The sequence below is a fragment of the Erpetoichthys calabaricus genome, chromosome 10, assembly GCF_900747795.2.
Source record: "Erpetoichthys calabaricus chromosome 10, fErpCal1.3, whole genome shotgun sequence".
NCBI classification, from domain to species: domain Eukaryota; kingdom Metazoa; phylum Chordata; class Cladistia; order Polypteriformes; family Polypteridae; genus Erpetoichthys; species Erpetoichthys calabaricus.
Genome location: NC_041403.2, coordinates 12,803,760 through 12,829,472, shown reverse-complemented (window position 1 = coordinate 12,829,472; position 25,713 = coordinate 12,803,760). Strand labels below are relative to the sequence as shown.

The window sequence follows — 25,713 nt, the reverse complement described above, 5'->3', positions numbered from 1 at the left end:
CATGGCTGTTGGGTCCCCGTGATCATAAATCGGAGTAAATGAGTTTGAGAAGGTTTTAGTTGGTATAAATAAATGTGATTATGTACATATGATTCATGTGTAGGGTCGGCACAGTGGCACAGTGGGTAGCGCTGCTGCCTCGCAGTTGGGAGACCTGGGGACCTGGGTTCGCTTCCCGGGTCCTCCCTGCGTGGAGTTTGCATGTTCTCCCCGTGTCTGCGTAGGTTTCCTCCCACAGTCCAAAGACATGCAGGTTAGGTGGATTGGTGATTCTAAATTGGCCCTAGTGTGTGTTTGTGTGTGTCCTGTGGTGGGCTGGCACTCTGCCCAGGATTGGTTCCTGCCTTGTGCTCTGTGTTGGCTGGGATTGGCTCCAGCAGAGCCCCCGTGACCCTGTGTTCGGATTCAGTGGGTTGGAAAATGGATGGATGGATGGATAAAAGGCCTCTGTATGTGGTCCAATGTGAAGGGCGCTATATACAACACAACATCCCAGACGATGGCTTACTGTGTCCACCTCACAGGTGGCCCAGTGGTAGTGCTGCTGCCTTGCAGTACGGAGATTGTTTGCTTCCCGGGTCCTCCCTGTGTGGCGAGAGCTTTGAGTCGTGAGAAAAGCGCTGGGCGGCACGGTGGCGCAGTGGGTAGCGCTGCTGCCTCGCAGTTGGGAGACCTGAGGTTCGCTTCCCGGGTCCTCCCTGCGTGGAGTTTGCATGTTCTCCCCGTGTCTGCGTGGGTTTCCTCCGGGTGCTCCGGTTTCCTCCCACAGTCCAAAGACATGCAGGTTAGGTGGATTGGTGATTCTAAATTGGCCCTAGTGTGTGCTTGGTGTGTGGGTGTGTTTGTGTGTGTCCTGCGGTGGGTTGGCACCCTGCCCGGGATTGGTTCCTGCCTTGTGCCCTGTGTTGGCTGGGATTGGCTCCAGCAGACCCCCGTAACCCTGTGTTTGGATTCAGCGGGTTGGAAAATGGATGGATGGATTCATGTGTAGGGATATTTTTATATGCTCTTTTAATGTACGAGTATGGATTTGATCATTATCATGAGCCTTAACGATTCTAGGACGAGTGAGAATATCTTTCTAATTTATGCCTGTGTCCCTCTATGTATATAATTTGTGCTATTTCGTGTATTATTTTAAATACATTTTCTTTACAAATATGTCCATTATCCTGAGCCACTTAAGGATCGCTATGTAACTATAAACGGAAAGTCTTTGTATTTAACACGCTAAACTTGATCAGATTTCTTTTCTCCAGCAACATACTTATTCCCCCCATTTTTAAATGGGGTGGCTGTTTTTTTTTTTTTATTATTAGACTTTTCCTATTGATGTTTCAATGTGATTTGTGAGTTCGGGTGAAGCACACCCCTCTTCTACAAGTGTATAAAGCACCATATGACAAAAGATCAGGGGAGCCGATGAAAGCAGACGTCCCCAAAAGACATCTGCTGTATAATTTAACTTTGTCTGCGAAATGTTACCGTTATAAGTTAGATGGATTCGGGGGCTTCGTGTTGTTCCCCTCAAGTTATGAGTGGTGACGAGCTCGCTAAAGAATACACAGGATAATTTCGGGCAAATCGGGTACTGAAACTTTAGAGACAGTGGATATAAAATCAGCCATTCATTTTAAATAGGAAGGGACGTGGGAGTCGTTTTAATGACTAACGCATATTTCAAACCGTAACAATATGTAACCTTAAAATAGTACAAAGCTTTTCTGAAGGGGCGGAGACTGCAAATATTGAATGCGCAGTCGCGTAGACCGTGGTAACCGCGGGACGGACGCCGGGACTGGCCCCGCCCACCGCGGATCTCGCCCACCTATCACTGTGGTAAGAAATTGTCCACCAACCTATATAAACATAAAAAATCGACATTCGAAAACACTTGGTGCAATTTCGGGTTTTCAGCAGACTGAAATAACAAAAAAGGGGCTGAATCTACACGAGGGTGTTTCGATGTCAGGACAGATTTTACGAGAAAGAAGGCAACGCTGGAATTGGTCATTTTTCTTTTCTTTCTTTTCACAATAACTACTAACTATTGCTTGACTTTTCCGTCTGTTCAAACGCTGTAAATTGTTGAATTAAATCGACGTAAGTACGAGGACAGGTCCGGAGCGGCTCGCCTTTTCAATGATGTGCTTAATGAAAACTCTTGCGCTTAAATTAATTTAAGCATGTATGGGGCAAACCTCTTAATTTTACGTTCAGAATGTAGATAATGTATTGATTTTGAATGTGTATTGGTGTTGCTGTTAAGTGCTTTTCGGGTAATATGTTTATAGGAAGGTATTACTTTAACTCTAATTAAATTCAGAGTTAATAATAATAATACATTAAACTTAGAATATTTCCACAGCCCTGAAGTAAGTTCGATAATGGATGCGTATTAAAATGTGTACGATTTTAATTTGTATTTCTATGAACATGCCATTATTCGATATGATCTAACAACCTTTACGTTTATATCAAAGATGATAACAAACAGACTGCATCTTCAACCGGCCTAAATGGTAAGACTTTACTAAAAGATGACGACCCTCACCATTGGTGCCTGTCACTGATCTGATTAGACTCGTGTACAGGGTCATACAGTACGTAACTCCATTAAAGAGTTAGTGAAGGAACAGCATTGTGTGGAAAGTCAATATGATCAATGTGTGTATGATCAATAAATATGATATTGTATTGATATGATACAATATGATCATATGTGTGTATGATCAATATATGATCAATACAACGTGTGTATTGGCGTTCCGTTCTGTGCCATTGGCGCCCGGCACAGCGCATTCACGACCCTCAGCTGGAGGTTCAAAAATATAGGATGGATAAGCAGATTTGTGATTTATTTTAATTATATCTCATTTTGCTTCACAGCACCAGAATCATAACACAATTCACTTTTCTATCTTTTGTTGCAATACATTTTAGTCATGTATGCCTTTGAAAATAGTTTATAATGCTGTGGATGACGCTGTATACAAAGACTGAATTATACAGATACATAAGCGAAATTTTTTAAAATTTCAATCATCTCTGGGTTCTCATATTTTGAAAGGTAAGATAAATAATGGCATGCAACACTCATATCCAGCTGTCGATCCTTGCGGAGTTGACAGGTTCTCCGTGTGTGCCAGTACTCCATCACTAACTGCCTAATGCCTGTAAATTGGCTGTTTTGTCAGGGTACCTTGTGATGGAATACCTTTTCCTGTTCAGGGCTGTTTGATTCTTTGCAGCCACCGATGCTGGGGGAGGATCCACCTCCCCGAGAACCGTGAACTGAAATAAGCAGGTTTGTGGATGTTACGATAAAATTAATAAAGTACATGGCAATAATTATGTTCACATTTTTGCTTGAAGAGATATGAAAAAGTTAACTGGAATGTGTCAGCAGACCATTTGTGTAAGTAATGGAATAGGCTGATATCCGTATGCTGAAGAAGAAGGCTATTCAAACGAGTGAATATTCCACGTGTTGAATGGGGAAAAACGCTCACGTGAAAAGAGCGCCCCCTGGTGCTTAAAAACGAGTGTGACAGACTGTAAGTCAACAGGCTAACTTGCTTTGAATTGATGCGCTGAGCCTACTCTGGCAGCATAGGGCAAAGGCTGGAATGAACCAGATCACAGTAATAACTTTTATTGACTTATATGATGTAGGGAAGCAATACAATAATAACGTGTTCAGCTCGGACTGCTTGCTGGTTTTTGGCGTGGATAGTGAAACGTTTTTTTAAAACAGTTCTCAAATCGCAAATTGACGTCGACTAGGCGTGGACCATCACTTCAAAAATTCCCGGGAAATTCCCAAATTATAACAAAAGTCAATCTGCAGACTTCACAGAGGGTACTTTCCAAAGGGGAGGGGTTTCAATACACAAAACAGATTAAACTTTGGGCATTCCCTTTATTTTATCTTCACCCAAGCCTCGAACTGTGTTAAATATGATGAACGTATGGATTAGCACTTCGGAGGTACGTACATGTATTTCTTTAGGAAACTCTTAAGTCTATGAGACCCGCATACTTCGGCGACATGTTGTGCTGTACTTGTATAAATAACCGATATCTATATAATTCTGCCTAATCTTAAAAAAAAAAAAAAAAATAGAATGGTAAAAAGGTTCTTATCAGCAAAACAGACCTGTGTGCTTTATATATAATTTAGATTATGATTAATAAATCTATTTTTTTTTATCCGGGTTTAACATTTAAAATTTTCCTTTTTAAACAAAATTGATTTTTTAAAAATATATTGCAAAAAAACAAACGCTGTAAAAATGCATATTTGTAACATCTTGGAACACTTACCTTACATGAGATGTTTGTTCCGGCACTTAATGTAATATTGTTCAAGTACGGAAGCATTCCTACATATCTATTTCCAGTTAAGTTTTTATTTGCAAAACAATTATTGAGATATAAAGGTACTAGATAGATAGATAGATAGATAGATAGATAGGAAAGGCACTATATGATTGATAGATAAGATAGACAGACATGAAAGGCACAATATAATAGATAGATATGAAAGGCACTTTATAATAGATAGATAGTTAGATAGATATATAGAAAAGGCACTATATGATAGATAGATAGATAGGAAAGTCACTATATGATAGATAGATAGATAGGAAAGTCACTATATGATAGATAGACACGAAAGGCACTATATAATAGTTCTCCCATGCAGAAATAATAGGAAAGAAGATTGGAGACAAACCAATTCGGCTGCATAACCTTTATCAGGTGTGTCAATAAATGGATATAGATAGGATCTCATATTACATTTACAGTATACAGGGTATAAAAAATTAAGATGGATATAACATTCCCTGATGCACTTATAATAAGCTGGGTCAGACACAGCGTATCCCTGAAAGAAGTGTACAACACAGACATTAACCCCAGACGGGATGCCAGTTCTTTGCTTCGGCCATTCACACAAACGGACAATTTTAAATTGCCAATTCAGATAACCTTCATTGTCGTTGGAGATGTGGGAGGAACATCCACGACAAAAAAACGGACAGAACGTGCAAAATCCATAAGTGAGCAGGTGCGTGATTTGAACCAAATATGCAGGATCCATTACGATTAAAGATGCAGCGTTTACCACTGTGATGCCTCAGATAGACATGACACTTGTGTGGTAACGCATTATATCAGATAGACAGATCCAACCAACCATTCAGCAAGCAAAACACAGGAACAAGATGCTAGTTCATCTCAGGGTGAAAAAAAAGCGCAGTAAAGCTAATTTAGCAAAGAAAACCCACCTAAACTGCATGTCTCTGGACTGTTGGAGGATATCTGAGCATCCAGAGGACCCCGACACGCAAAACTCCACGGGAATCCACGTTTCCTTGCTGCGAGGCAGCCGCGCTACTACAGCGCCACGATGCTGGCAGGTAGATCACTATCTAAAATATAGATATGAATATCGTATTTGATATGCCACTATAAATATACTATATTTAATATTTGCACAGATACTTAAGTTGCTGATGTAAGCTAACCCTTTTTTCTGCTGCCCTCTGGCGGAATTTCAGCCTTGGAATTTACCTGTGTGTGTGTCTGTTTATGTGCGCGCAGTCTGCTATTAACTCTGGTTAACGAGAATCTGGAAAGGCATTAACTGAATTCTCTACGTATATAGGAAGTATTTGCACTCATCCATTACTAACAGTAAACTAGCTTTTATGCTTGTATATTAACCTTATTATCAAATAAAAAATACTGTGCTCAACTTTTTATATTGCGCTAAATAATAGGCTCCAGCTTCCTGGATAAGTGGGTTACTACGATGGATGGATTTAAATAAACTGGGAAAAATGAGTTAGGGTAGCAGTTTTAACGTTGCACTTACACGAGTAATTATTATTTTTCTCTAATACCGTCCGAAACTCACACACAAGACTATTAATGAGATGTTGGTGTTCCCTTCAGTCCTACAAAACCACATTAATACAATGTCCCCGACCTTGACATTCATTCCATCCTCCAAACAAAACTCACAGATCCTCAGAACTGAACCCAACGGCCTCCAGTAATCCACCTGACAGAATCCATTGTGTACAAAGCCTCAAGATACTTTGCTCCCATTTCCATTTTGAACCCGAGGTGCTTTGTGTGTGGGGTCTGCAGTGGGTTTCATTTCCACCGTAAGATCGCACTGTTAAAATGTCACACGTCCCTATATTGAACCTCTGTGTGTGTGTGTGCACCCTTTACTGGCACTTTGCTTTTTTCCATGCTTATCACCTTACTGTACGTGATCCCCTTGCGCTCTCTGCTCATGCGTTATTCCTGACTTGTGCCCACTGCTAGCTGTTATGTTAGACCCCCCACCCTCCCAGGTACGGCCCAGCTCAGGATAAAGCGGGTTTCGAAAACGGACGGATGGATGCACTTGAGCCATTCAAAATGAACAATGACAGAGTACTGGTAAGCGCTTCACAAAATACGGCGCAAATATCTGGATATTAATACAGGCCCCCCTCCATTTTCTCATTCCCCTTGTGTTTCACAGCTGTTTGATACCCGAATTACATACTCTCACGTGTTCATTTATCGGTACCAATTCTTGTGATTATGCCAATGGTCTCACGATCATTCTGGGCTGCCCAGCCGACATGAAAAATCTGGAGCTGCTGACGCTGCACCTTCCCAAAATCTCACAAACAAGAAGACCACTCAGTCCATTTGTCGCCTGTTTGTTTAGCTAATGGCTAAACTGTCTCATAATCACACCCAGATACCTCATAAAGGTTGTTAATACCCCCTCCGAACCGTCACCCTAAAGAAAATACCAAGCCTTTAAACCCCTTGTTGCCTGAATTTATTTACAATTATATAAAAAAATAAATTATTTGTGTTTTTGCTGTCAAGAAGATACTAAATTAAGTGGAGATTGTTCATTTGAATATCGCACATATAATAGATATAAATTTAGCTATGATGCAAATTAGCGACATTAGGCATAATTGGGTATAATAGTAATTAAATTTTCCACTCTCAGATATGCAGATTGTTTTATTGATGCTGTTATCGATCAGTTCCTCCACTCAACATTCCAAATTACAAAGATTTTCCAAAAATCAGTAGAATGTCATGAAATTAACAAAAAGTCACACGAGGAGAAGCGGTCTTACTCATGGAAATCTCGAAAGCAGTTGTTGTTCTTGTTGAGGCACAGGTGAACTTTGCACTTTGAACATTTGATTACAGTCTGGCCCTTACAATTTGGCCGTTTGCAGCGTTGCCGTCCACTTTCAACCACTGGCCAGTGACCCACAGCATCTGAACGGACTTCCAGTGTTGGAATAGCCTTAGCTGGGCCTCGATGTTTCTTCTGTTCGAAATCCCTTTCAACATCAGATGAAGGCCACCCCCTCTTCTTCCTTGACATATCCTTGCCTTGCATGCAGAGTGCCTGTGCGATTGATGTTCGAAAAGCAAGCAAATCCTTCTGCTTCTTTCTCGGAACATCCAGTGAATCACAATCACGTCGATACAACAACCAGCTGTTTACAATGACCATATCAACAAAATGAAAGAAGAACCTATGATAGTACTTTTTTGACCTTATGTGGATGCGATAATATGCAAGTAACGCATCAAGAGCATCAACGCCGCTCATGAACTTGTTGTACAGGCTGACGATGTTTGGGCATTCTATAGACACTTTCTTCTTCGACTTTCTATCCCATCTTTCTACGTTAGAAACAGGCTGGGCACTGGCAAAAGTGCTGGCAACGATCACCCCTCTATTATCAAACCATTTTACTGCTCTTATTTCTACATTGACTACAACAACCTTCTTCTCTTCAAATGTCCCTCTTCCCTTTTTCTTCATATCAGTGTCTACGCTGAAATTGCACCCTTGCAGGCGACTCTGCTGCACGGTCCCAAGGGCTGGTATTCCCTTGTTCGCAAGAGCAAGAAACAAATCCAAGGAAGAAAACCAGTTGTCAAAAAAGAGCAAGTGATTGAGACCGCCACGAATAACCTGTGCAAGCTTTAGCACAATGTTTCCACTTGCACCAATGTTAGGTTCTCCAGGTACAGGATCTATTTTCCCTGCAAATATGTCGAATGAATGCACCAGGCCTTTTGTATCGCAAAGCACAAAGATTTTGTATCCCCATTTGAATGACTTCTTGGGGATGTATTGCTTTAGACTAGATCTGCCTTTGAATGGCACCATTTGCTCATCAATAGACAACATCTGATCTTGTGGGAGACCCTGAAATTTTGGGAGAAGCGAATCAATAATTGGCCGGATTTTGAAAAGCTCATCGTGATTTCCATCATTGTTGGCTGGCATGTTGCGGTTGTCATTGAAATGAATGAATTTTTTAATTTGTTCCCATCTGTCTCGGGATATCACATCAGCCACCTGCGCTATGCGACAGTCACTGGACCAGTACATTCTCGACCTTGGTAAATGTACAGCACTCATGTACACTACAGTGCCAATAAACTGCTCCAATTCATTTCGATCCAGTTTGAGGGCACTATTTGGATTTTTTTGTATGTAATATAGATTACTTTGTTCTGCAATAGTGTCCAAAAGATCAGCATCAAAAAAGTCTCGGAAGTAGTGAATGGGCAGTCTGATTTCTTCAGCATCAGGAAGAGCAGCTTGCCATATTGGAATGTCTTTTGCAGAGTTCTCTTCTTGTACTGTCTTCCACACTACCTTTTGCTGTGTTCTCCTTGCAGTAGCAGCTGGTCGACTGGTGCTAGCAGGTGTCTCATGATCGCTGTCAGAGTCTTCATCACTGCTGCTCTCATTGTCAGTACTCTCATTACTGCTGCTTTCATCTCCAGAAACATCACCTGGTGATAACGGTGTAGGTCTGTAGTCTTCATCGCTATCCTCACTGTCACTGAGACAGCTGTCATCACTTTCGACTGGTGGAACCCTGATTTGAAGTCCACCAGCTCGCTTCCCGGAGAAAGTTGATGTGTTCATTTAGTTCTGCCTCAAAAAAAAAATGGGCAGAAATCGCATTTATATCCCAGTATGCTATTTTTACATTAATTCTAGAAATTAACTAGGATCAAAATGTACAAAATTTGAAATCTATACACAGGAATTCGAATTTCTACGATATTACACCTAAATACTGTACAATATTATTCATATGCAGCCATTATTGCCGAATGTAGCGAAAACGGCGTATAACTTCCGAAATTTGCGTCACATGCAATCTATTCTGAAATATCAGCAACTGAAGAAAACAATAAGCTTATATGTATTTTTTATCTTGGCGCAATTTACCGCAAATGTGGAGAATTTCTCGAAATAAGCAGGCAAAATCCACGTGCACGGAAACGCCAACACTTCGCTTCCATCAGGCGGTTGTAGTTTCCACTACGACCGCTAGATGGGATGAGGAGCGCTTTCAATACAATCCTTGGAACGTATCGAATACTAGTGGTGGGAAGTTCGGCTCATTTTACCGACTCGGACCTTTGAGTCTCGTTCAGCAAAATGAACGAATTCTTTTTCGAGTCATTTCGTTCATTTTAGCAAAATATAATTAAAATGTTACCTGTTACCTCCCTAACACATCTACTGCTTACACAAATGTTGATCACACTACAAACAAGACAAAACTATAATGCTATAAGAAACAGAAAATATTAATTCATTGTTTACCTGGGTCTTTAGTCTATGATTCGCTCACCTCGCCTCTTATCTGACAAGTTTTCGGGTTTGAGTCGTTCGTTCATCACGTGACAGCCCAATTAGCTAACCAAGGCAGTCTGAGCCGGAAAAAGAATTGGTTAGTTAATTCCTCGAGTCTTTCGTTCTTTTGTCACGTGACCACTTACCGGCTCAGTACCTCAGTCAAATACTAACGTAAAATTCCATTTGTTGTAATCACTCCCACGAGACGACTCGTTCTTCCCGAGTCACATTAAAGATTCGTTCAAAAACGACCCATCACTGTCGAATACGCAGCGACCGGCATTAGCGGGATACATGAGCCACCTCGGCTGCATTCAGCCTGGAAGCGGTTTGATGCGAATTCGCGACAGTCGTCTACAATGCAACATGAAGAACTGTCATTTTTCGGAGCTTTAGGCGGTAAATACCCATTTTTTCCAATTATGTTTTTTTTTTTTTAATATTGGAGAGAAAATTAAACGCATACAGTCAAAGTTCTACGAACGACAAAAGTATTGGTTTTCACAAAGTTTACTGCTTCAATGTTTTTAGATGTTGCTGTCAAGGGTTTCTATGGCATAAGTTTCAAAAGCATCCAGTGACATTTACATGAAGTTTATGCGAGGAGTCAAAATTTGAGGTGTAGGCCCTTCTTTCTTTTTTCAAGACCTCTGCAATTCGCCCTGGCAGGCTGTCAATCAACTTCTAGGCCAAATCCTGACTGGTGGATTTTTTTTTTCGAATTAAGTTAATTTTCATGGAAAACAGAGACTTTGCAATTAATTGCAATTCATCTGATCACTCTTCGTAACATTGTGGAGTAGATACAAATTGCCATCGTAAAACTCGGCAAAGCGACAGGGGGAAGCCGACAGCCCACACGCCAAACAAGGTGAAATATAAACTGTCTTCACTTGGGAAAGGAGGACTTAGGCGAAAATGATAATGTTCACGTCAGTCAAGTCTGTTCACTTTCTTTCTTTTCTGTACTTAGAAAGTTAAAACTGCATGCAGGGCCGTTAAATATCCCAGAAAGAAAAAAAAAACCTTCCGAACTTCAGATATAAAACCACAAGGCCAGCACAAATCCAGGAAGTCAAGTTAACAAAGGACCCCAGTCGCAGTTTTGTGACGTAAGAAATCCATTCGGGGAATTCCGCGGCGTTCGCCTGTTTGCACAGAAGAAGATTCTTGATCTTAAGCAGGACAGGAAACGGCTTCCGGACTTGTACTAGACTGCTGCTCATGTTGCTGGGTTATTATTTTGCTTAAAACCTGTCCTTTTATTTCCGTACAAGCTCCCAGTGGAACAGGCAAAAACATGTTTTAGTATGAATGGTGTAACAAAGACCAATGCATGATAGCACTGAGCTGGAAAAGTTAGGGCTTTTTTCATGAAGAGCAGAGCATGAGGATGAAAGAGTTCATCCATCTGTGAAGAAACCGGCACCACGGACGTGACTTGGGAGATCAGTCTGTCAAAACACGGCACATCGATCAGCCGATATCATATGCCACCTTATGCACTTAAACGTGATTTTTTTATTTTTAATATACACTTTATTTTGCACAATAATAAAAACATGAACACATCAATATAAATAACAATTTCTTAAGAGAGTTAATAATTACATTGCTCCTCCACTACTCCCCAGTATGTGCTTCGTACACTGCACACAAATCTAAATACTTTATCTTGATAAGTAAATAGATACATATTTTAAACAAGAAAAAAATTCATAATCATTTTACTGATCCACTACTTCCTTGCACACAAATTTGAATAATTTTCCTTAATAAGTAAATAGAAAGGTTAGGAGCATGCGCTGATAGGTACACCCATCCATCCATCCATTATCCAACCTGTTATATCCTAACTACAGGGTCACGAGGGTCTGCTGGAGCCAATCCCAGCCAGCACAGGGCGCAAGGCAGGAAACAAACCCTGGGCAGGGCGCCAGCCCACACACACCCTAGGGACAATTTAGGGCCGCCAATACACCTAACCTGCATGTCTTTGGACTGTGGGAGGAAACCGGAGTACCCGGAGGAAACCAACACAGACACGGGGAGAACATGCAAACTCCATGCAGGGAGGATCCGGGAAGCGAACCCAGGTCTCCTAACTGCGAGGCAGCATCGCTACCCACTGTGCCACATTAATTAAAATCCAAACGTTTTCAGTCTTCCACTATTCCCTTGTACACTCCTCCCTACACCACACATTAAGTCAAGTACACAAGTTCGAAGTAAATATTCAGTACTCTAAACAATCGTTCCAACATTTAACATGACAATCCTACACCAGCTGTTCATCATTATTCCAAATTAATTTTTAGTTGCCCCTCCTCAATGGAGAACAGCACCCCCTTCACTCCCCACACTTTTTAAAAGTCTTCAGTATTACACCTTGTTTTATAGTACTTAACATAGATAGATAGATAGAAAAGGCACTATATAATAGTGTGGTAGAAATTTAACATTTTATTAAAGAAACATCCCTTAACAGGAAAAATCAGTAATCAGGCAGGGGAAAAGCTGTTCATTGTATCTTTTAATTACTCCTCAGCAAAATGCCTTAGATAGATAGATAGATAGATAGATAGATAGATAGATACTTTAATAATCCCAATGGGAAATTTCCAGAGAGCGTTCATCAAAAGCAGTCTGTTACAGCCTGGTCAGAATGGTAGAGGTTCATTTTATAAACTGTTGAATTTACATGCAGTGTCAATTAATGCATACATTTACTCTGGTTGGTTCGTTGGTTTACACCCAAACGACTTATATAAAATAAAAGTCTATTATATTGGTTCTTCTTATGCCTTTTGAGATGAGCTACCACTCTTGAAATTTCTGTGCATATAACAACTGTCCATTCTAGTTGTCTTATTGGATGTCAGCTGATTTCTTAGTCATCTCTTAGTCATCTTTCCCTACATTTTGTTGTTCACCTGACCCCTATCTGGCCTCTTGACATACCCCCAAAGGTTTCTGACATTCATTAGCCCTTTATGCTATTTCTTTAAGATTTAAGCTATTTTACCCTAAAATTATTCTTCCACAATAGATAGATAGATTTATGATACTATATGATAGATGGATAGATTTTAAAGGCACTATATAATAGCTAACTTTTATTTTGGTGTTATATGGCAGCTGCGGGTTTTCACTAAACTGAATTAACTTCCATTGAATTTGTACAGAGTTTCACTATATTTATTTCTTTATTTTTCAGGACACTAGTGGAAATTGCGAAGGTATGTCCATTTATTTCTCTTTTCGCTTGTGCTGCTTTCTTCTAAAAAGTGAGCTTGTTGACTTAAACTCCATTTTAGTACAATATCACACAAGTTGATACCCTTCTTATTATCCATTGTAAGAGAAAACAATACAAAGCAGAAAGGTTTGGGGGATGCACCCCGTATATTGACGGCCACAAAGAAAATGAACATTAGGAAGAGTAGTCAACGCGGACTGAGTCAACATGGAGACTGAAGTGAAGGGTGGAGGGATCGGTCTTATAGGAGCTGTGCAGAAAGAGGCGGGTTCTTAGACGGAAGTGAGGTCGGTAGGAGGGTGTGGTCTGGCAACAGAAGTGGGTGGAGTTCTAGCTGAGCTTTCCTATTGATTGTCTGTGGAAGAGGGAGAAAAAGCATTAGTGCAGTTCATTAACCCCTGACTTATCCCCAATTAAGCCCTTACATTGCCTCCCTTTGTGCACATGTGTGACGCCGTCTGTACTGTAAAGCGTCGTCCTATCAGTTTTAAAGCATTTAGCTGAATCGGAGCAGACAGTATAGCGCCCTGTACATTTCTGAATTCATCCTGCTACATCTGCCAGCAGTCATATCATCAATAAACACCAGTGACTGACTTCCATTCACAACCATGTATGCTTATGCCGTAAAACTGCCTCCACCATGTTTCACAGATGCTGTAGTATTCATCAGATCATGAGCCATTTCTTCTATTCTCGATACTCTTCTCTTTCCATCATTCTGATACATATTGATCTTAGCTTAATTTATCCAAATAAAATTGTTCCAGAACTGGACAGGCTTTTAAAAACTGTTTCTGTCGAAGTCTAATCTGTCCTTCCTATCTTTGAGATTTACCATTGGTTTGCACCTTGTGGTAAACCCTCTGCTTTTACTTTCATAAAGTCTTCTCCTGCTTAGAGACTTTGTCACTGACAGGTCGACCTCCCAGAGAGTGGTTTTGGTTTGGCTAAATGTCATGAAGGGGTGGTTCTTCACCAAGGACAGAATTCTGCAACCATCCAGTTCAGTTGTCTTCTTTGATTTTCCAGACCTTCTGGTGTTGTTGAGTTCACCAGTGTGTTCCTTCTCTTTAAGAATGTACCAAATTGTTGATTTTGACCTCTCCTGGGGCCTCATGCATAACGGCGTGCGTAGAATTCACACTAAAACATGGCATATGGACAAAAGCGGAAATGTGCGTACACATAAAAAAAATCCAGATGCATAAATCTGTGCGTTCGCCAACTTTCGCGTTCTTCCGCTACATAAATCTCGGTCAGCATGAAAAGTAACGCATGTGCACGCGCCTGCCGCCACACCCAAACTCCTCCCAGAATTATGCCTCTTTGAATATGCAAATCAATATAAATAGCCCTTAAGCTCAGCGTTCTGTGAAAAGGCAATGTCAAAAGCATGGGGGGAAAATGGAAGAATTGCAGCAAATACTAAGTGGAGTTAAAGAAAAACGTACAATTTGTTGGTTTAAACAGTGGTGTAAACAACAAAAGGAAGTTTATCGAGTGATATAGAGTGGTCTTAGAAATTCGAAAGCTCAAGTTCACAAAGTTGTACAGTGCCCGAAAAAAAAAGTAGTTGTCAGATATCAATGTCGCTGTGAAAAGGCGAGTCGTAGCCCACCGTCTGAGTGTCATATGGAAGCATATTAGAGTACAGGGAAAAGACAAAAAATAGGCACACAGTGGGGAAAAAAGCTCAAAATGTCAACTTTAATCTCGAAATGTCCACTTTAATCACGTAGTTTATTTTGTCATTAAAGTAGAACTTCATAAACTTCATCTTAAAATCGTTTAATTTACTAGTTTCTGAAATACCATCGTAACTAAGGTAGCATGTTAAATGCTTTGTTTTTTATTTGTTCTTCTATGTGCTCTGTGTGTGTGAATCACTACGTGCTTCTTAAACGGGCTTTCTCTTCCTCCGACAGGACACAGAATCCATTACATCCATGATATTACAGCTCTCTGAACAATTAAAATACTGAGATGTATACTTGATATCATTTTCATGATGATAGGAGTTAAAGCATGTTATTAAACATGGGAACACGGTGGCGCAGTGATAATGATGAGCTTGCGCGCCATCCAGAGATTGTTCCTGCCTCATGCAAGATGCTTGCTGTGCCGTGCGCGACCTTCGATGAAATAATTGCAGCAGTACTGTCTCTTTCAAACGTACTAACCCCCAATTCCTGTATTCCTTTTCTTTCTCCAAATACCCAGTCGCCACACAATCAGCTCCGCAATAGACGTTAAGCCATCTATAAGCTTAGAACGCAGATTCTTCAAAAATTTTAAGGAACATTGAAATATCTTTGTAGTACGTGTTTAATTATTCCATCCAGTGTCATGCCAGTCCCAGCAAGAATACAGTGTGAGGCAGGAACAATCCATGAACTAGCTAGCGCTGCGCCACCGTGTCCTCACATGTTTAATTAACTATTAACAATATAGATTTTTTAAATGATGTTAACATTTTATCTGTATAATGTAATAAACATATTTTGCTGCATTTCATCTTAAAAATGATATCGTCATCATCTGTAAATACGCGCTTTATAAAGTGGCTCAGGTTGTGCACTATTATAACTATCGCAAGTTTACAGTGAGGTTATTGTACTAATAAGTACAAACAGTTCTACAAGGAGCACGTGATGGACTGATTGAGTGTGTTTATAGTTCTTGGGATGAAACTGTTTCTGAACTGCGAGGTCCGTACTCTGAAGCGTTTGCTGTATGGGAGCAGTTCAAATAGACTGTGCGCATGGCTGAGGCAGAGAGTGCTTGATGCTGTATACTGATGATTCTGTTTCCAATTAGCTGCTGTAGAGCTGTGATTCACACTCACACACAGTGATATAAGTACTTCGAATGGTGCAGTGAGAGTAATATGGAAAAAGATGATCCGCTGTGGCAACACCTAACAGGAGCAGCTGATAGAAGAAAAAGAAGGTGCAGTGAGAGTAACAACTCTAAAGCAGCTATGGCATTTGGAATACTTTGGCTATTCCCTGGAACATTATATTGTTACAGGTTAATTACAATCAGATGCTTTAAACTAATAAACAATATGAGGCTAATTTCAGTGTATTTGATAAAGCCGCGTCAGGGATGTGTATCTAAAAGAGAAAGGGAAGCCACACAGGAACAAAAGCACTGCTTTGATGCTGGGTGCCGCCAGTTTGCAAAACCGAGCAGAGAACTTGCGTACGCCAAGCATTTAGCTGGCGTGAAAATGTGCGTGGCTCTACGGCAAGTTTAGTTGTTATACATCGCAATGTGAGCATGGAAATGGATGTACACAACATTTTTGTGCCTATGCACCGTTTATACATGAGGCCCCTGGTGTTTCTGATATCTCTCTAAAGGGTTGGTTTTGTTTTCTGAGCCTAATGATTGTCAGCTGTTTGGACCTCATATTGAGAGTTCACAGTGACAGCTTCCAAATTCCACACTTAGAATCAACTCCAGACCTTCTACCTGCTTAATAGTGAATGACATAATGAGGGACTTTCTTACACCTGGCAGTGGAACAGCTGTTCAGTCAAATATCCAAATACTGTTGAGCTCCTGGAAACGGGGAGCAGGGAGAAGCTTTGCATAAAAATGGCTATCATTCCTGAATAGCTCATATACTATTTTTGGTAAAACCCTTAAATTAAAGTTGAAAGTCTATACTTCAAACACATAATGATTGCTTAATTTCAAATCAATTCTGTTGGCATTCAGAGCCAAAATAATGAAAATCGTGTCACTGTCCAAATACTTATGGACCTGACTAATTGTTTCCACTAATTAACCCCCACGTTAAGCTTACTGGTCTGCAGTTGCTTGGATCAGCCTTATCACCTTTTAATATAATGAAATAATATTTGCTGGATGACTAACCCATATCTATTTTTCTTCTTTTTTTTTGTTTTAGGATGGTATTGGACCACCTTGATAGCTTGCCTATGCATTCTGGCTGGATTGCTACTATGCACAAAGGCCGTCTTCACATTTTCTTATTTTGCGATTAACCGCCCACGAACCTCAAGAGGTCATTTTGGTCAGTATTAGCCCTGGCTACAGGGATTTTATTTTTTGTGCTTCTGTAGTACTCTGGTCAGCTGCCTGCAACACTCTGTGGTCGGCCCAAATCTCAGATCTTAACTCGAGGCAAGTCCTGACTGGGATACCTTCTGTGTGACGTTTTCATGTTTGTCTTTACGGGTTCACTCCGGCAAATGGAATTGAGTTCTTCTGTTTAATGTCTCATGTCTGTTGTACCGTGACAGAATGGAGACAGGAAATAGAGGGCCAAGACTATAAACTCACCATACTTGGAAAAAATTATAAATATCCAGTGGCACTGTCAGGCAGCATGGTGTATAATGTGATAAGTATATAATACTTTGGAAATTTGAAACTCTGTTGATACGTCATATGTAGGAGTCGTGTAATCCATAATCTCTTGCAAAAATTATTTTTGTAATCTGACATCCTCAAGGCAATGAGACTCAGTAAGTGCAGTCATTTAGTTTTATGTGCTTTCTGACTAGAAGTTGTGTAGTCTGATGCCAGCCTATTTGTGGCGCAACCTTCAGGTGTATTTATGTATTTGATTTTGTTGTGGCTGATCACAGAGTACTCCAGTCATATAAAGTAAGTACACCCCATGGGAATATGTTAAACTAACATATATAAACAGGCAAACAGCAAATGTTTATGCCAAGAGTGCCCATAAATAAAGGTGATATACCTGAACAAATAACATGTCAAACTGACACGATGTATTCATTCTCATAATCCAAATTAACAAAAATACAGATGTGTCACGTGGAAAAAGTAAGTCCACCCTTCTATTTATTAGCACTATGCATCCATCGAATTAGAACCAGGTGTTCCAGATGAGGTGCCAATGATTAGAACCTGAGTAGGGAGTCTGCAGGTGGACCTGACTGTCTTATTTAAGGTACAGATACTGAGGGGGGTGGCATAGTGGCGCAGTGGTAAAGCAAGGTGACGAGTTCACATGCCAGGTCCACCTTGTGTGTACTTTGCGTGTGTTCTTCCAGTGCTTGCATGGGTTTCCTCCAGGTGCTCTGGTTATCTCCCACAGTCCAAAGGCATGCAGGTTTGGTTAGTTGCTGATCCTAAATTGGCCCCTACTGTGTGGTTGGTGTGTGTGTGTGCACACTATGTTCACCCTGCGATGGGCTGGCACCCTGCCCGGGGTTTGTTTCCTGCCTTGTGCCCTATGCTAGCTGCGATAGGCTCCAGCAGACCCCCAGGATTAGAAAATGACTGATTGACTAACTGATACTGAGGGTCTGGTATTTTCTTTGCTATTGTCATGTGTGGTGTCATCATGTCAAGATCAAAAAAGCTCTCTGAGGCCCTCGGAAAAAAGGTTATGGATGTCTAGGAGTCTAGCTTTTGATCTAGTCACATCACGTCAGTGACAAATTGCCCACGGCTTCTGGGGGCACACCCCTTAGTGACCAAGAGTTACATGTAGCAACTAAGCCACAAAATGATGGCACCTAATGTGAATGTGACAAGATGGGTGTAGAATTACCTAATTAATCCACCAAGGGCAGGTCCCCTTTAAATGAGTGAAAGAACAAAAGGAACACCAAAGGGTAAAATACAATAATTTATTACTGCCGGTTATAAACCCGTATCATGACAATTGCTATGAGAAGCCCTGCAGAGGTCAGCATTAACAGTGCTGGTCTTACAAAACCCATTAGTTGCAACCAATTAGTCTCCCCCTAAATCTAATGCGGTCCCACTTGTTGCATAAATAACATTAATAATGAAAAAAATAGTATTATTAATTAACTGCTGTGGGTTGGCACCCTGCCCGGGATTGGTTCCTGCCTTGTGCCCTGTGTTGGCTGGGATTGGCTCCAGCAGACCCCCGTGACCCTGTAGTTAGGATATAGCGGGTTGGATAATGGATGGATGGATGGATACTTTTAATTAAATTAATGTTATTAATTAATAGTATTAAAATCATATTACTAATTAATAAAATTAACATTCTTCTTCTTCTTTCGGCTGCTCCCATTAGGGGTTGCCACAGCGGATCATCCAAAATTGTTGTCCTAATATTGATTTGGCAAAATTTTACACCGAATGCCCTCCCTGACGCAGTTTAATAAAATCTTCCCAAGAAGATAATTTGCTTAACAGAAGGTTTTCTATAATTTCTTTTGTTGTTGTTAGATTTTTATTTGCCAAAATATGACAAAATAATGTAATATACTGTACATTTAGATGTACCCAAAACATGTGGCTAAGAAGGAAAACAACGGAATCTATATATGTATGATGCAATGTTGATTGACTGACTCGCTCAATCAGTCAGTCACTATTTGTCGTTTAGTTGAAAAGATACAAATTTGGCAGGATTATACATCTGGGTCAGTAGTTATCTGCTAAGAAAGGATGTTTTGACATTATCAGTGTTTAGGGGTAAAAACCCCCTCGCATAAAAAAACAAAATACCCCAAAAATCCCTCAACAGATTTGTGTCGGCTGCATGATGGCACTGCACTGTTGCTGTGTCCACTCAGCTGCTCCCACTCTTGGGTTTTCTTTTATTTGTGATTCACGTAGAATGACCATCAAAAAAGGCTGTTTTTGCAGTTCTCTACTAGCCGGAAACACCTCAAGTTTACATTCATTTCTTCTTCTTCTTTCGGCTGCTCCCATTAGAGGTCGCTACAGCGGATCATCTTGTTCCATATCTTCCTGTCCTCGTCATCTTGCTCTGTCACACCAGTCACCTGCATGTCCTCTCTCACCACATCCATAAACCTTCTCTTAGGCCTTCCTCTTTTTCTCTTGCCTGGCAGCTCTATCTTTAGCATCCTTCTCCCATCAGCATCTCTCCTCTGCACATGTCCAAACCAACGCAATCTCGCCTCTCAGACTTTGTCTCCCAACTGTTCCACCTGAGCTGACCCTCTAATGTCCTCATGTCTAATCCTGTCCATCCTCATCACAACCAATACAAATCTTAACATCTTTAACTCTGCCACCTCCAGCTCTGTCTCCTGCTTTCTGGTCAGTGCCACCGTCTCCAACCCATATAACATAACTGGTCTCAGTACCGTCCTGTTGATCTTTCCTTTCACTCTTGCTGATATCCGTCTGTCACAAATTACTCCTGACACTCTTCAAGTTTACATTCACTGAAGTTTCATTTTCTGTATTGTGCCCATAGTTTGTCATGAAGGCATTTATATGGTGATTAGACCATGAATATCCAAAAAAAAAGTCATTTTTAATGATACCTAGATTGGAAAGAAGACAAAAAGAAACAGCAAAAGATTTGAGGAAGCAAACCCATATGCTTAAAACAAGTAGATTTGACAAAAAACATGTCTTTACAGGGGCGGCATGGTGGTACAGCGGTAGCGCTGCTGCCTCGCAGTTACAAGGCCTCGGTTCGCTTCCCGGGTCCTCCCTGCATGGAGTTTGCATGTTCTCCCCGTGTCTCCGTTGGTTTCCTCCCATAGTCCAAAGACATTCAGGTTAGGTGAGTTGGCGATCCTAAATTGTCCTTGGTGTGTGCTTGGTGTGTGTGTGTGTGCCCTGCCCGGGGTTTGTTTCCTGCCTTGCGCCCTATGTTGGCTGGGATTGGCTCCAGCAGACCCCCTTGACCCTGTAGTTAGGATCTAGTGGATTGGATAATTGATGAATGGAAGTCTTTACAGACTTGAGTCCATAGTCCTAGGGGATTGTACCATGGTAGCCATTATACAGTGGGGCAAAAAAGTATTTCGTCAGCCACCAATCGTGCAAGTTCTCCCACTTAAAAGGATGAGAGAGGCCTGTAATTTTCATCATAGGTATACCTCAACTATGAGAGACAAAATGAGAAAAAAAATCCAGAAAATCACATTGTCCGATTTTTAAAGAATTTATTTGCAAATTATGGTGGAAAATAAGTATTTGGTCACCTACAAAGAAGCAAGATTTCTGGCTCTCACAGACCTGTAACTTCTTCTGTAAGAGGCTCCTCTGTCCTCCACTCGTTACCTGTATTAATGGCACCTGTTTGTACTCATTATCAATATAAAAGACACCTGTCCACAACCTCAAACAGTCACACTCCAAACTCCGCTATGGCCAAGACCAAAGAGCTATCAAAGGACACCAGAAACAAAATTGTAGACCTGCACCAGGCTGGGAAGACTGAATCTGCAATAGGTAAGCAGCTTGGTGTGAAGAAATCAACTGTGGGAGCAATTATTAGAAAATGGAAGACATACAAGACCACTGATAATCTCCTTCGATCTGGGGCTCCACGCAAGATCTTACCCCGTGGGGTCAAAATGATCACAAGAACGGTGAGCAAAAATCCCAGGACCACACGGGGGGACCTAGTGAATGACCTGCAGAGAGCTGGGACCAAAGTAACAAAGGCTACCATCAGTAACACACTACACCGCCAGGGACTCAAATCCTGCAGTGCCAGACGTGTCCCCCTGCTTAAGCCAGGACATGTGCAGGCCCGTCTGAAGTTTGCTAGAGAGCATTTGGATGATCCAGAAGAGGATTGGGAGAATGTCATATGGTCAGATGAAAAAAACTCTACTCGTCGTGTTTGGAGGAGAAAGAATGCCGAGTTGCATCCAAAGAACACCATACCTACTGTAAAGCATGGGGGTGGAAACATCATGCTTTGGGGCTATTTTTCTGCAAAGGGACCAGGACGACTGATCCGTGTAAAGGAAAGAATGAATGGGGCCATGTATCGTCAGATTTTGAGTGAAAACCTCCTTCCATCAGCAAGGGCATTGAAGATGAAACGTGGCTGGGTCTTTCAGTATGACAATGATCCCAAACACACCACCCGGGTAACGAAGGAGTGGCTTCATAAGAAGCATTTCAAGGTCCTGGAGTGGCCTAGCCAGATCTCAACCCCATAGAAAATCTTTGGAGGGAGTTGAAAGTCCATGTTGCCCAGCGACAGCCCCAAAACATCACTGCTCTAGAGGAGATCTGCATGGAGGAATGGGCCAAAATACCAGCAACAGTGTGTGAAAACCTTGTGAAGACTTAGAGAAAACGTTTGACCTCTGTCATTGCCAACAAAGGGTATATAACAAAGTATTGAGATGAACTTTTGTTATTGACCAAATACTTTTTTTCCACCATAATTTGCAAATAAATTCTTCAAAAATCACACAATGTGATTTTCTGGATTTTTTTTTCTCATTTTGTCTCTCATAGTTAAGGTATACCTATGATGAAAATTACAGGCCTCTCTCATCTTTTTAAGTGGGAGAACTTGCACAATTGGTGGCTGACTAAATACTTTTTTGCCCCACTGTAAATCTAGTGAGAAGTCAAGCAAAATGACACCTTTTATTGGCTAAGTAAAAAGATTACAATATGCGAGCTTTCAAGGCAACAAAACAGAACTGCTAAACAAAATGAAAATGGCAATTATATAAGTGAGCTGGAGGAAGTGATGTCAAAATGTCCGGAACCGGAAATGATGTCCTTAGACTCAGGTGGGATTTTCTTTGGCTGGTCTGCAGAGGAAAGAGAGAAAGGATCACTGAACACCGCCATCTCCTGGTCCTGCATGTAATTACACCCTTTCGAGCCCTTTAGCTGCCTCCTATGTGCATGTGTGTGACTCTGGTTACTGACAGGCAGAGATGTGTGCACGAGGGCCTAGTTTTAAGTTGATATGAGATTTATAAAGAAACTTGGTGTGAGACATTGCCGTACATCCATCCATCCTCTTTTGCTTATCCGAGGTTGGGTCGCGGGGGCAGCAGCTTGAGCAGAGATACCCAGACTTCCCTCTCCCCGGCCACTTCTTCTAGCTCTTCCGGGAGAATCCCGAGGCGTTCCCAGGCCAGCCGGGAGACATAGTCCCTCCAGCGTGTCCTGGGTCTTCCCCGGGGCCTCACCAGGGAGGCGTCCAGGAGGCATCCTGATCAGATGCCCGAGCCACCTCATCTGACTCCTCTCGATGCGGAGGAGCAGCGGCTCTACTCTGAGCTCCTCCCGGATGACTGAGCTTCTCACCCTGTCTTTAAGGGAGAGCCCAGACACCCTGCAGAGGAAACTCATTTCAGCCGCTTGTATTCGCGATCTCATTCTTTCGTTCACTACCCATAGCTCATGACCATAGGTGAGGGTAGGAACATAGATCGACTGGTAAATTGAGAACTTTGCCTTACAGCTCAGCTCCTTTTTCACCACGACAGACCGATGCAGAGCCCTCATTACTGCGGACGCCGCACCGAAACCGCCTGTCGCTCTCACGCTCCATTCTTCCCACACTCATGAACAAGACCCCGAGATACTTGAACTCCTCCACTTGAGGCAGGATCTCGCTCCCAACCCTGACAGGGCACTCCACCCTTTTCCAGCCCTGGATGAGATGAGATTGCCGTACATATAGTTTTGTAAAGTCGATTATTTTGCATGTACATTGCTTTTGCCTTTTGAGCAAAATTCTAGTGTGGGATTTAAGCAATTGTTTCTACGTGAAGCCCCAGGCGTGGTACCTGCTTTAAACTTCAAAATGTCGAGCAGGTTCTGCTTTCACATGACTCTCCACTGAAAGACATCGGTTCTAAAAATGAATGAATATTTGGTAGTTGTGTGGTGGGCAGGGCCGGCACCACCATTAAGGCAAATTAGATATTCACCTAGGGTGCAGATCATAAGGGCGGGAAGAACCCTGAACAGTCGGTTGGCGCACTAATAAACTTGGCCTAGGGTGCAAAATAACCTAGCTTTGCAGTAAGGAGACTGTGGAAGATTGTGGGTTCGCTTCCCGGTTCCTCTCTGTGTGGATAGCGCTTTGAGTATTGAGAAAAGCACTATATAAATGTAATGAATTATTATTATTAGCACTGGCACTGGTGGTGGGCATAACCTTTGCACACCTTCAATTTGCAGGTGGTTGTGGATAAACGTGGCAGCTACAGTATATAAATAACGACATTTCAAATATATGATAAAAGTATTGGTTTTGCAGGGTGGAATCTGCCTCCCCTATCGACAGAAGAAACACAGCCTCACGAAGGACCTGTCACCATCACCTACTCATAACTTCATTCAGCACACGTTAAGGTGCTGTTGGGCCTATGGGGGCTCATCGCTTGTGTCAGAATTTAAAGAAAGACTGGATAAAGCTTGGAGGAAGACCTTCCAGCATTTACCTCATCTTCTTTTTTTCCAAGCTCCAGTACAACAAAGACACCACCGTGCTGCTTCCATCAGACTACAAGTATTTGAGCACTATTGTTAGAAATCCAGTTTTTGGGAATGGTGCTAAAATTACAAGGGCACTTTGTGGGGGGGGGTTCAAAGAACATGGAATCCTTGATCCTCCCTTGACGTTTTGCTGCACAGCAATGGTCTGCCAGTTTCGGCTTGCTGTAGGCCCTGTGTTCAACAGTCATGAAGACCACACACATGAACTGCTTCTGTCCTGGAGACACTTCTGTCCTGGCACCATGACTTGAAGTCAATTGGATTTCCATTTTAATTACGTTACAAAAACAATGCAAAAGACTAAAGCATTAATTAGTGGGTGTCATTCCTCTGCATCCTGGCTAACGTTTGCTACTGACTCTTGTTTACATGAATCATTTTATTGATACTTTGGATGGTAAGGAAAACGTTTGTGTTTCCATTTGGTACTTGAGTATGAACTGGGGTAAAATGTGGCAGCTTCTCAGTGAGGACACTTGCACTGTTTGAAGCCCTTACAGTAATGAGCTTACCAGAGGACCCTCTGAAGGCCTGGTGCTAAAGGCTGTCACGTCCAGTGTGTTTACGAATACCTCAAACGAGATGTGCAATGAGATACCTTCCAAAGTTTTTCAGTAAATTATTTAGATAATGCAAATATGAATATTATTTTATATAAATATATATATTTTTCTGACAAGGTGGCGCCGGTGTATGCCGTCTGTTGCTCTCAGCTTTACTTTAGCTTTTCTGTTTTGTTGGTTATTATAAATCAATCCAGCATTTTGCTTTGTTTGTCATGATCGCCAAGCACTTTTTAACACTCAACTTGCTGCCAAATGACCCGGGTGAACAGAAAAAGTCTCCGCATCTATCGGCAATGCCCGCTCACCTCTGGTTATACTTCGATCTGTCCACCTCAGAGAAGACGGAAAGATGCCGGATGTGGGAAAAGCGCAATGTTTTTAGTTGGTGAGAACTAATTTCATCTGGATTTGTCCAAATACGGATCTAATCGTCACCATGTTGTTTCCTGACGGTCTCTGGGCCTGCGTGGGACGCTTCTGTTTTTGGAATGGCTTTTGAGTAGAGCTGTCACTTTTGCTCTATATTTTTTTGTTTTAATATTCTAGGTTTTATTTTACGTTTTATTGTTCAGCGCTTTGTGACTTCTGTCTGTGATAAGCACTTTATAAATAAATGTTTATATTAGCCTTTTCAGTCATGCCTCTGATCAAGTAGATGATGAACATCAGGACTCATTACCCAGTGAGGTACTGGTGCCCTGTTCAGATCTTGTTTTTGATTTGCACCCAATGATTGGCTCTGACTGCCACCCAACTCTGCCCTGGTTAAGCAGCGAGGAAGATGGGATGACCAGCCAAGTAAAGTGACTCACTCAGGATCACACAGTACAGCCCTTGCATCCAAATCCCATACTACACAAATTCTTAAAAAAAACACACACACATTTTTATATGTATGTACATTTTGAGATTAGACTAGATCTCAAGGA

At 41.5% G+C, this 25,713-nt stretch overlaps 1 long non-coding RNA gene across 1 annotated transcript; it reads left to right on the top strand.

Moving 5' to 3' along the window:
- Positions 1-2,292: 2,292 nt before the first annotated feature.
- On the top strand, positions 2,293-25,409 carry LOC127529388 (uncharacterized). Its single transcript, XR_007936064.1, has 4 exons — positions 2,293-3,990; positions 12,936-12,957; positions 16,900-17,025; positions 23,980-25,409. It is a non-coding gene; the product is annotated as an uncharacterized LOC127529388 (long non-coding RNA).
- Positions 25,410-25,713: the final 304 nt, after the last annotated feature.